Source organism: Lactuca virosa, chromosome 6 (genome assembly GCF_052849685.1).
Source record: "Lactuca virosa cultivar CGN04683 chromosome 6, Lactuca_virosa_CGN04683_v6, whole genome shotgun sequence".
Classification (NCBI taxonomy): domain Eukaryota; kingdom Viridiplantae; phylum Streptophyta; class Magnoliopsida; order Asterales; family Asteraceae; genus Lactuca; species Lactuca virosa.
The window spans coordinates 36,480,232-36,491,368 of NC_136431.1; positions in this window are offsets into that span (position 1 = coordinate 36,480,232).

Here is an 11,137-nt window from a genome sequence, read left to right on the forward strand (position 1 = left end):
TACCCCTATAGTATTTTAATCTTTATGTTCTGTTCTAGAATTCTTCTGAATATGTATGGTTGGTAAGTTTTAGACATGTTGCAACACCACTATCACTCCCAAACACATGTTGGTCATATCTCAAATCAATATAGTTGATCAGGCTATATTAATCCCAGATATGATTACATAACTGCCCAGGTTTGACTGTAATGTCCAACATCCAAATACTTTTAAGTTCTTATGACTGTGATACTGTACTTGTAGGTATGAGTGTTAGTATACTTCTTGTAAAAATACTTAAATTTTTAAAAGTATACTTGTAGTCAGAGCTCTTAACCCCAAATGTATTTATAGTTTGTATATCTTTTATGGATTGATATACTGAGTTCACTATAAACAATGCTCTGATACCAATCCGTCACACCCCCAAACCAGACGGCGGAAACGTCCGGGGGTGGAGGACTTCATTTGTAGTGTCACAACACATGCATTATAGTAATCAGAGTACAAACAACCACTGTATTTAAAAAGTATAAGTATTTACATGTGTTTCATCATAGTATACTGAAACCAAATAGTTATACAAAAGAAGAAGACAAGACATAAATAGCTCCATCTTCTCAAAAGCTCAGGGAGTACCTGTCTACTGGTTCCCTGAGAATACAAGTAATTTGAAAAGAGAGTATCAACATAAAGTTGAGTAAGTGCATAACTATTTATGTTTGAAAGAATGTTTTCTATTTCTTGAATATGTAAACTGTTCCAGAAAATCTCATATTTTCTGTTGTATATGAAAAGTAGTTTTAGTTACACAAAACTGTACTATTTGTAAACCAATGTTCTGTATCTGTAATCCTTTTGTAAACTTGTATCTGAGAGTGTGTCTGGTTTCATCAACTGTTATTGTAAACTGTAATGTAATACTATAAATTGTATCTTGTAAACTAGTAATTTGAAAATGTACCTTGGTTTAGTTAATTGTACACTAACGTATTGTTAATATCTTTTATATGAGTTATTATAACCATACTGACTAGATGGCCTGACCCAACGCTATGAATGCGCTGAAAACTATTGATAACAATTGTCACTCACAGGCGTGTATGCCTGACTATAGCTAGCAGTCCGAGTGTGGGGTTGTCAATCCCAATATATATCTATACACACATTGTTTCGATCCCCGGCTGGAGATTCTGGTTATAATATCAGGACTTTACTATATTGTTTAAATGAATTAAACAACCTGTATCACTTGACTCATAAAAAGCATATAAACGTTACATGTATAATAGTTTTGAAAAACCCAATCATTCTGAAATAAATGACTGACAGTATGTTCTTGAATTAGTATTCTTATCATGTATCTGAAAGATGTATAACCTTGAATAGTTTTGAATCAAACCTTTATTTTTGTAAAACAATGTACTTTAGTATACTTGAATCGTGAATTAATGTTCTGTGAATCATAAATTATACCTATTATTATTTATATGTACTTTCTGAATTGATACCGCGTATTCATGAATGCAACCCCTTGCTCAACTTGTTACAAAGGGTAATTGAACTTAATGAACTAACTTTTATACTTGTATACATATACAAATATACATAAGTAAAATTTAAATGACCCTCGGACAAATAACTGATGCTTATAATCCCACATCCAAACAAGGAAAAGGAACCAAATTGGGTTATCAGTCCTAAGCCTTTTAAATCTTATTTATATATATATATATATATATATATATATATATATAAATATATATATATATATATATACAAGTATGATTTCTGGGAGAAATATAAGTTTATAAAAACATTTAAAAGAAGTTTGATATTTAGAAATTCATTTTGGTGACTTGATGTCATTTTGATACAATCATTGAAAACCATTTGATTTGATGATAACTGAAATCCATTTTGATAAGATATTTGAAACCATTTGTTTATAACACAAAATCTTTGTGTTAGACTTGTATTCCCCCCTCCCCCCCTTAAAACAGTAAAAACTATGAAAATACGGGGGTATGAACTCACCTGTAATGAGTGATTCGAGTGAAAGGCCGAGGTAGGATGCTAAGTGTCAAGTGAAGTCTTGAACACAAACGGATCCTATTAAGCATATAATGATACATATATGGATATAATTAGTGTATATAACAACTAATTATGATAGGAAACCACTTTAGGGACTAGGAAACACTTGAATTGAAGTGTTACAATCACATGTGACTGCATTAAAGGGGTTTATGGTCACTTAAGGGAGTGTACGGCCATTATGTGTACGGCCCATGTAGTGTACGACCATGATGTGTACGGCCATCGAGTGTACGGCCGTACACTCATTGAAGAAACATGCAAAAATGGGTGTTTATGGCCCTAACTGGCATCCATTAAGTGTTCATGGTCTTATGTTGACACATGGGGTGAGTTTGAGGCCTATACATGCATTAAACAAGGGTTTACGACCATATGAAGTGTGTACGGCCGTACCCCTTGGTGTTCATGCATTAGATGATGAATCAAGGCTAGGAATCAAGTGTTTCTCAAGCTTAACAAGCAGATAGAAGAGATACTCACACTTTTAAAGGCTTCTAAGGAGTTCAAGGCTCAAGAACAAGTAGGTGTTCTTGGTGTTCTTGGTGAAAGTGAAGAAGATTTGAAGATCTAATCAAAAGATAAGATTTCATGGATGAAAACATGGATCTTCACTAGATAAAGCCATGTATCAACAATTCAATGGAAGGAATACTTACATCTTTGAAGATCAAGGTGTAAAACTTGATGATAGTTGAGAGATAATCGGATTTTCTTGAGGTGAAAGTGTGAGAAATGAGAAAGAATGAAGGGAAAACATATATATATATATATATATATATATATATATATATATATATATATATATATATATGTTTGGGTTCACGGCCACCTTGGGTGTACGGCCGTACACCCATGTGTACGGTCGTACACTCCTTTTGATGGAGTGTTTGGCCCGAATGCAATACGATGAACTTAAGTTAACTCATCCCAAAACCCAAACCTTGAATGTAATAGGCTTAGAACACTCAAACAGACCCTGAACAATGCCAAAAGATAGCAGAAACGAGTCTGACTGTGGTTGAATATGAAAGACTATACAAGATAGAAATTTCGGGTTGTCACAACACTGAACTGCCTGATGCAGTATGTTGCCACATGGCTGTTTTCCAAAATCTAACGAGACCTCCCTAGTCTCAATTCATTCACCAATCATCTGAAATACCGGGTTCCGGCCCGGATGCGGAGCCAAAGGACTCCCTACTTAGTTGACTCACATGACTTCTGAACGAAATCCTTCTCTGGAACTAGTAGCCACTAGTTATCATGCCACTGTGGCGCTAACAACCTCTTGATCCAACCGATCGGATCCATGCGTCGAATCCTGTCGTCACCCAAATCCAAGGCTAAGAGTGATTTCTACCTGACCAATGGTAGCCTTAAATCACAAACGACCTTATACGGTCCATTGCTTCCCTAATCCCATAACTGTAATGGCGTCCCTACAGTCTTATCACTGGATCAACCAGGTCTAACCCATCTGGGAAATCCCAAAATCCAATCCGTGGATTTTCCACGCCCTCACTGCTACACCCGACTGGTGGGTACTACTGTTCCTTCCATGTCCTAACAACGCGTTCATGCTATCTACCAACCTAGTGAATGCTACGGCTACACCCGCAGTCTCACAACACTCTATCACTATCTGACAACCTCATGAATGCTACGGCTACACCCGTAGACTTACAACATCCTAACACTATTTGACCGCTAGTGAATGCTACGGCTACCCCCGCAGTCTTACAACACTTTCCATGTTAACTGACTATTAGTGAATGCTACGGCTACCCCCGTAGTCTTACAACACTTTCCATACTATATGACAGTCAGTGAATGCTACGGCTACCCCCGGAGTCTTACAACACTCTCCATACTGGGTCGAACACGTACTCGACCTAACACACAACTGAACTTGAGTCCTAACTGGAGCTCCACCCTGGTTCCCGAAACCTGCTGTCTGAGGGTCTCGAAAGCTGCCTGCTGTTCAGGCCCCCAGCAAAAGGCCACCGACTTCTTGGTCAGTCGGGTCAAAGGAACCTCAATCTCGGAGAAGTCCCATATAAATCTCCGGTAATAACCCGCTAGACCCAGGAAACTCCGAATCTCAGCTGGAGACCTCGGAATCTCTCGCTGCATCGCGGCCTCTATCTTGGCCGGATCGACTAGAATACCCTTTTGGTTGACAAGGTGCCCCAGAGATTGCACCTCGCGCAACTAGAACTTACATTTGGAGAACTTTACGAAAAGTCTCTCCCCCACTTAGATTCGACTAAGTCTTTACAGCACGCGAGAATTGAAGGATTCCTAATCCTTCTCGCTTTCTAATATTCCACTGATGACAACCTGTGCTTACCAATGCTAGCGATCAATTACCAGTCAAACCTTAAGATCGCCTATCCGCTGAAATCCTGAAGAGTACTCTTGGAATCTGGTCCAGTCTGACGCCTCAGTCCACCTCTCATGCTGACTACTGGAGGTCTAAATCTTCACCCTGGTTGACAAATCCTCGTTCCCACACTTCTAATCTTGCAACACCACTGAACTCAAACCGAACACAACCCATGAGAGAAATGAAATTCTCTTGAACATCCAATGACCAACCATTTATGCATCTAACACCCGCAACTGACACTACCCTCTTCATGTTACCAGTCCTGTCCTAGCAATGGTAGTGCCTTGCACTCCAAAGTTCATCCATAGACAATTGTCAACCATACCTGAACCATGATAGAACCACTAAACGCTAACTTCACTGGAGAACTAACGCTCTAACCCTGACCGAATACCCTCTGAATAATACCCCGTACAAATCCTGACGAAGATCCGGAATGATAATGGTACACGTGGAACCCACTCCGCAAGATGCGTCGCTCTGTAGGTTCATCAAGGACTTTTCGCCATGCAGGATAGCATACATGCTCCTTGATAACCCCAAACACTAGCAGACAACCGACCCGAGATCTAACTTATCCAAACTCACTCGCAATTCCAAAGTGATACGCATTCCCAACATCCACCTAATAGTAGTAGAAGATGATATACCTGCAACATATGGAGGAATCCTGATCACCTTCTGCTGACAAAACCAACCCCACTACACTTGTAGCAGCTTAACCCCGGGAATGTCAAACTCCCTTGTGCACTTTCCCGTACGTGATGCACTGACTTCGGCCCGGCTAGCCTTTCACCCGATGATCGGAAGTCTTGGGTCTCTTCCCGGGACCCTCTACTATACGCACCTGTCATGACCCTCTCTTCCAAAGTGCTCCAAATCGATCTCGCATCTACAACCTCTTGGAAATCATATCCTTCAGGGTCTGACACCCTGTCACGCTCACTAGCTCACTTGGCAATGGCTAAGCTGCAACAACTGGAACATCCTCTATCCCCAAACCGGGTCACAAACTTCTCCTCTAAGCTTCTCAGATTCTCTAAGACTCTCACTGATTCGAGTATGGATCATGTGCTTTCAGAAATACGGGCCCAATACTACCTTCCACACCTATCCATACTTTCCTCAGCAATCCTCCTGAATCCTCCAAGTCACTTCCTCAAACTGGTACACCCAAGTCTCACTAAACCTCACTACTAACCCACTGAAACATATCCTAGGCTTTCCTAGGTTCTCGAACTCACCCAGTCCTCAGCTGCTGAAAGATTCCCAGTAATGTCAACTAGCTACCTCATGAATATAGCCACATGCAACAGAGATCATATAATCCTTCGAGTAAAAGACCCATCCCTAGAACGGTTGGACTCATACAAGAGTTGCGCAATAGGGTCAAGTCCATCACTCTGAGATTATCCGACTTGTGTCACATGTGACTTAGCATATTCACTTAATAGCTAGCTCACATTACTAAAAGTCCCACAAAGCACAAAGCAAGCAACATTAAGACAATGGATAATCTAACCATCATATTCCAATCAAATCATTCTATCCTCTAATCAGGAATATGTACATGCAATTCAAAGGCTCATACAATCAGGCATAACTTAAACAGACTATCCTATCAGTGACTGATCAGTACTAGCATGCAAGTCTACAAACACATACAATAGGCATATAAGGCATCCTCCTCGATCCTCAGCCCTAATCTAGCATGCAGTTCTCATAATCATATCATAACATAACATATCATAACATGTATGGGTATATTGGGGAAAACTTACTTGACCTCGGCTGATTGCACGCATCACACACCTTGTTCTTTTCAAAGTTCTTTTCTATTTTCAAACTTATTTTATAAATGATTTTACTTTTGAAAATTTTTTCATACCATGTCCTTAGTTTGAGTCCAGACACACCTGAAAGTATGTCTGAATCCCTCAAACCAAGGCTCTGATACCAACTTGTACCATCCCAAAATTCAAGACCAAAATTTCATTTTAATTAAGTTATTATATAAAACCAACAGTATAAAAACATTCATAATAATATCTCATGTCAAAACCAAAGTGTCAATAATCAAAACATATTATCATAAAACCATATCAGAGTGTAATCGCAAAGATCTCATGTGCGGAAAACATATTGTGATGCGCTGTGATCAAGTCGGCTCCTTTCCTTTGAAAACGAGTACCTGAAACCAAAACTGTAAACCGTAAGCACGAAGCTTAGTGAGTTCCCCCATCATACCACATACCATACAGTAATATACATAGCCAAGCATATCTGGGTGCTGGCCTCCCCTTCGGTTTGTTTCAACCGGATAACTGCCTAGCATATCTGGGTGATGGCCTCCACTTCGGTCTGTTTCAACCGGATAACGGGGACTGTTTCACCCCTACCACTACCACATAATAACATAGCATAACATACATAAATATACTGTCAGCAAATCTGGGTGCCCGACCTACCCCTTCGGTATCTTTCACCCCTACCACTACCACATAATAACATAACATAACGTACTACTAGGCATGCATGGGTTCTGACGACCCCTTTGGTATCTTTCAACCGGTATTCGGGGACTATTTCACCCCTACTACTACTAACATGTATCACAGATCATCCTAGCACACAACATAACAGATAATGGCATACCAGATGATTATCACAGAGACAATCATCTAACAAACAAGTCCTACTAGTGGGTTGGCATTGTGGCTTTAGAACCACTTCTACTGGAAGGTAACTCACCTCACACTGCTGAAGTCCCGCAGACCCAACCCCAGCTCCTAGATGACAGGTTCCCGAACTATCAACATCAAAACAAAACCCAATTAATAATTGGGTTCCAATACATAACCATAAGTCCATGCTTGGGGGTAAAAGACTACTTCACCCCTAACTTGGCTTGATTCAAGCCAAGGCCCAAACCAAAATCCCAAAAGTCCAACTATGGTTCAAGGCCCAACATATGGCCCAATTTTCCATATTGGGCCCAAACCTTTACATGGTCTTATTCTAAGGCCCAACCATTTAGTCCAGTCCAAACATTTTGCATTTCTAATAGCCCAATATCTCATAATCATAAAGGCCCAATTATGGCCCATCTATGGCCCAATTTTCCAAATTGCGCCCAAATCCCTCACATGGGCCTTACCCTAAATCCCATTAAATTATTCTAGTCCATTTGCTTGTTCTTGGATGGCCCATTATTGGCCCAGTCACCAACCAATAGAAAGGCCCAACTTAAGGCCCAAGTGAAATTAGGGTTTCACATAAAATGACAATTAGGGTCAAGTGCTTCTCACTTAACCCATTAAGGACTTAATCCATTAAGTCCATCACTCTACTAGATAAGTCATATGGTGTGATTGGATGTTGTTCACAATTCCATTCCAATGGCCCAAATGTGGGTCCCGATAAGTCCAAAGCCCATAAATCCAATATTAGGGTTTTCTAAACCCTAATTAAGGTTTCCAACCCCATCTTAACCCAATAGGCCCAATAGCTAGGTCTTTTAATCAATTAAGGTTCATTAGGCCCATTAGGGTTTCACTAGGCCCATTAGTCACATGTTTGGGCTTTTAGGTCAATTAGGGCTTCATTGGGCCCATTAGGGTTTATTAGGCCCATTAGGGTTTTAGTCCCATGTCCAAACATTTCAAACGAGTCACAATGCAAACGAGGCACACCGCCACCCGACACGGCGACCGGTGGCGGCAGCCACCACCCTACGGTGGTGGTTTTTAGTTTTCTTTTCATTATTCCAGCTGCTAATTACATTTTACAATACAACTCTCAATTAACACACACACACACACACAAAACTAAGCTAAACACACACACATAACCACCTTGTGGTGGCCGGCGGCGGTAGATGGTGACAGCGACCACCTCACGATGGTGGTGGTGATGCCTTTTCCGAGAATTCTAGCCAAACACACACGCCCACAAACTGAAATATGCACACCTTCAAATCTTTTGCTCGGAAAGAGAAGCCAACCACCCACCTGGTGGCGTATGGCGGCAGTAATGATGATTTTACGATGGCAGCCACCACCTCACGGTGGTGGCGGTGGTTACTTTTGTTTCCCAGTCAAGCAGCAACGACACCAGTAAACAGAAAACCCCACGAATCAGTGACACACGTCTTCAACGGAAGCTGCAGCAGCGGCGCTATTGGCCGGAGATGGCGGCGGAGATCGTTGAAATGAAGGTGGCGAAGGAACTAGCTTTAGCGGCTACGATTGGCGTTAACAGCAGCGGATGGAGCTGGAAGGTGGCACCGGCAGAGCAACGACAGAATGTAGTGAGGGAAAGAAAGCCACTTGCGGCGGCTCCTCCACGGTTCGCTTATGTCTCTGACAACCACGTCGCTAAGGCTTTCATCGGGGAGGCAGCAGGCGGAGGCCTTGTCGTCGTCGGTAAAGGAAGATACGACAATGGTGGAATGGTGATGATCGAATCCGACAAGACAGCGGCGGCCGGAAGTAGAAGATGGAGAGGATGACGGCTGGCTAATGGCACTTAGGGTTAGGGTTAGGGTTACGGATGAACCAATGGGTTATATACCCATTCATACAACTTCAGCCCATAATGACGGAATTGGCCCCTCCTTCTCCATTTTCTTTCAAATTTATCCATATTTTACCATTTCAACCCCATCCATGGAAATCCCTTACAAATTAAGTCCCATATTTTACTAAGTAGCCCCTCCCTCTACAATTATTTTCAAATGAGGTCCATAATTAACTCTTTAGCCCCTGTTTTCATAAATCCTTTCACATTAGGTCTAATACTTACCACATATCCCCCTGTCTTCTAAAATCTTTACAAAATAAATCTCGAATTTATACTTTGACCCCCGAATAATCCAACTTATGGAATTTGGCTTCCCAAAACCAACACCGTGCTATATAATTATTAATTTTAGGGCTACGATTCATTCATTAATTTCGTCCATTTATTTATTAAATAAACGGGGTGTTACACCAACAAGGGCCCAAAGTCCCTAAATCCTACACATGGCCCGAAACAAGCCCAAGACCCACTCTGATTAGTACGCTCAGCGTACCAACCAGTACACCCGGCGTATTTACATCCCTCACATCGGGACTTCAGACGCGTACGTACAGAGTACCCCAAGGTACGCCCGATGTACCCTGCAGCTAGCCAAAACTTCAATCCAAGGTCTTAATCAGTTAAGACCGAACGTCCCATTTTATATCTAGGCTTATTAAAGTGTATTAAGCCATAAAGCTGCCAACTTTATGCTTTTGCATGTCTTAATGGGGAAAATCTTGGATTAAACCACATTATCTTCATGAAGCCACCTTCAATCCTTGCGTGATTGAACTTAATCCATCAAGACTCCATTTTTATGCTCAAGGGACGTTAGAAACACTAGGATCTACAAACTAACACATTTTATGAAGAAATAAGCCCTAAACTACAAACTAACACATGGACCCGTCAAGGTAGAAGCTTTTTACCTTCAATAAGCTAGAAATGATGAGAAACCTTTGGATCTACAAGCTCTTTATGATCCAATGCTTCTTCACACTCTTCTTCTTCTTCTTCTCTAAGCACCACACACACCAAAAACTTACACAAGCTCAAACTTTAGGGAAAATGGATTAGGGTTTCGAGATATGACTTAAGAGGCAAGGGAGGCTGATAAGGTGGTGAACTTGAAGGACTTAATGAGCTTAAATAGGGTGCAAGCCCTAAAAATTATGGTTTGCCTCTGGCTTGAGTACGCCATGGTACGCCCACCATACGTAGGGGTCACCCCGATGCGCGCATGCAAAGGAGTATGCCGTGCGTACCTCGTGTACGTGCAGCGTACTCATGGACTAGTATTTGATCTTAATTGAAATAATGGCTAAAATTTAAACCTGGCGACTCAGGCGTTACATCATAACACTGCTCTTCTGATTTAATTAAGAGCTTGTTTAATGAAGTTAGTAAAAAGTTAGGATTAACTGAAGAGCTAATTTTTGTTGACTAACTAGGTAAAAGAGCTCTTACTAGAGCTTATTAGTAGTTTTTAGTACCAATTTAGATATAACACATCTAAAATAACTAGATCTAGATTGATTGGATAATTAAGAGAGTCATAACGTAACCAAAATGTATTTTTACTATTGAATTTTATTAAATTTATTTTCACTGCATTTTTAGTTTTAAATCTACATCACCCCCACCCCCATATATATATATATATATATATATATATATATATATATATATATATATATATATATATATATATATATTATGTTTTTGACTATGTGCCTTGGACAAAAAGACATTGAAAATTATGCTTGTGTTTCGGAGGATTCAGCGCTGTTTCTCTCTGGTATCCATTAGTACAAACAATTAGTGATAATTCATTTGTTTAAATAATGACATGTGTAATAGTATGACCTTTTTTATAAGATTCTTATTGTTAATTAATTTAAAATCTAAGTCTTCGAATACTTTTCATTTATATAAATTTTTTTAACCATTTAAATAATGAAAAACTTATCTCATGATTAGTATACACATTAACATCTCTTTACGATGTTCCAACAAATATCTTTTTCGAAAACAATGTGTGGTGATAGAGATGGCAAAAATTGATATGGATTTAGAATGATCATATAACTTCTTTTATTGTTA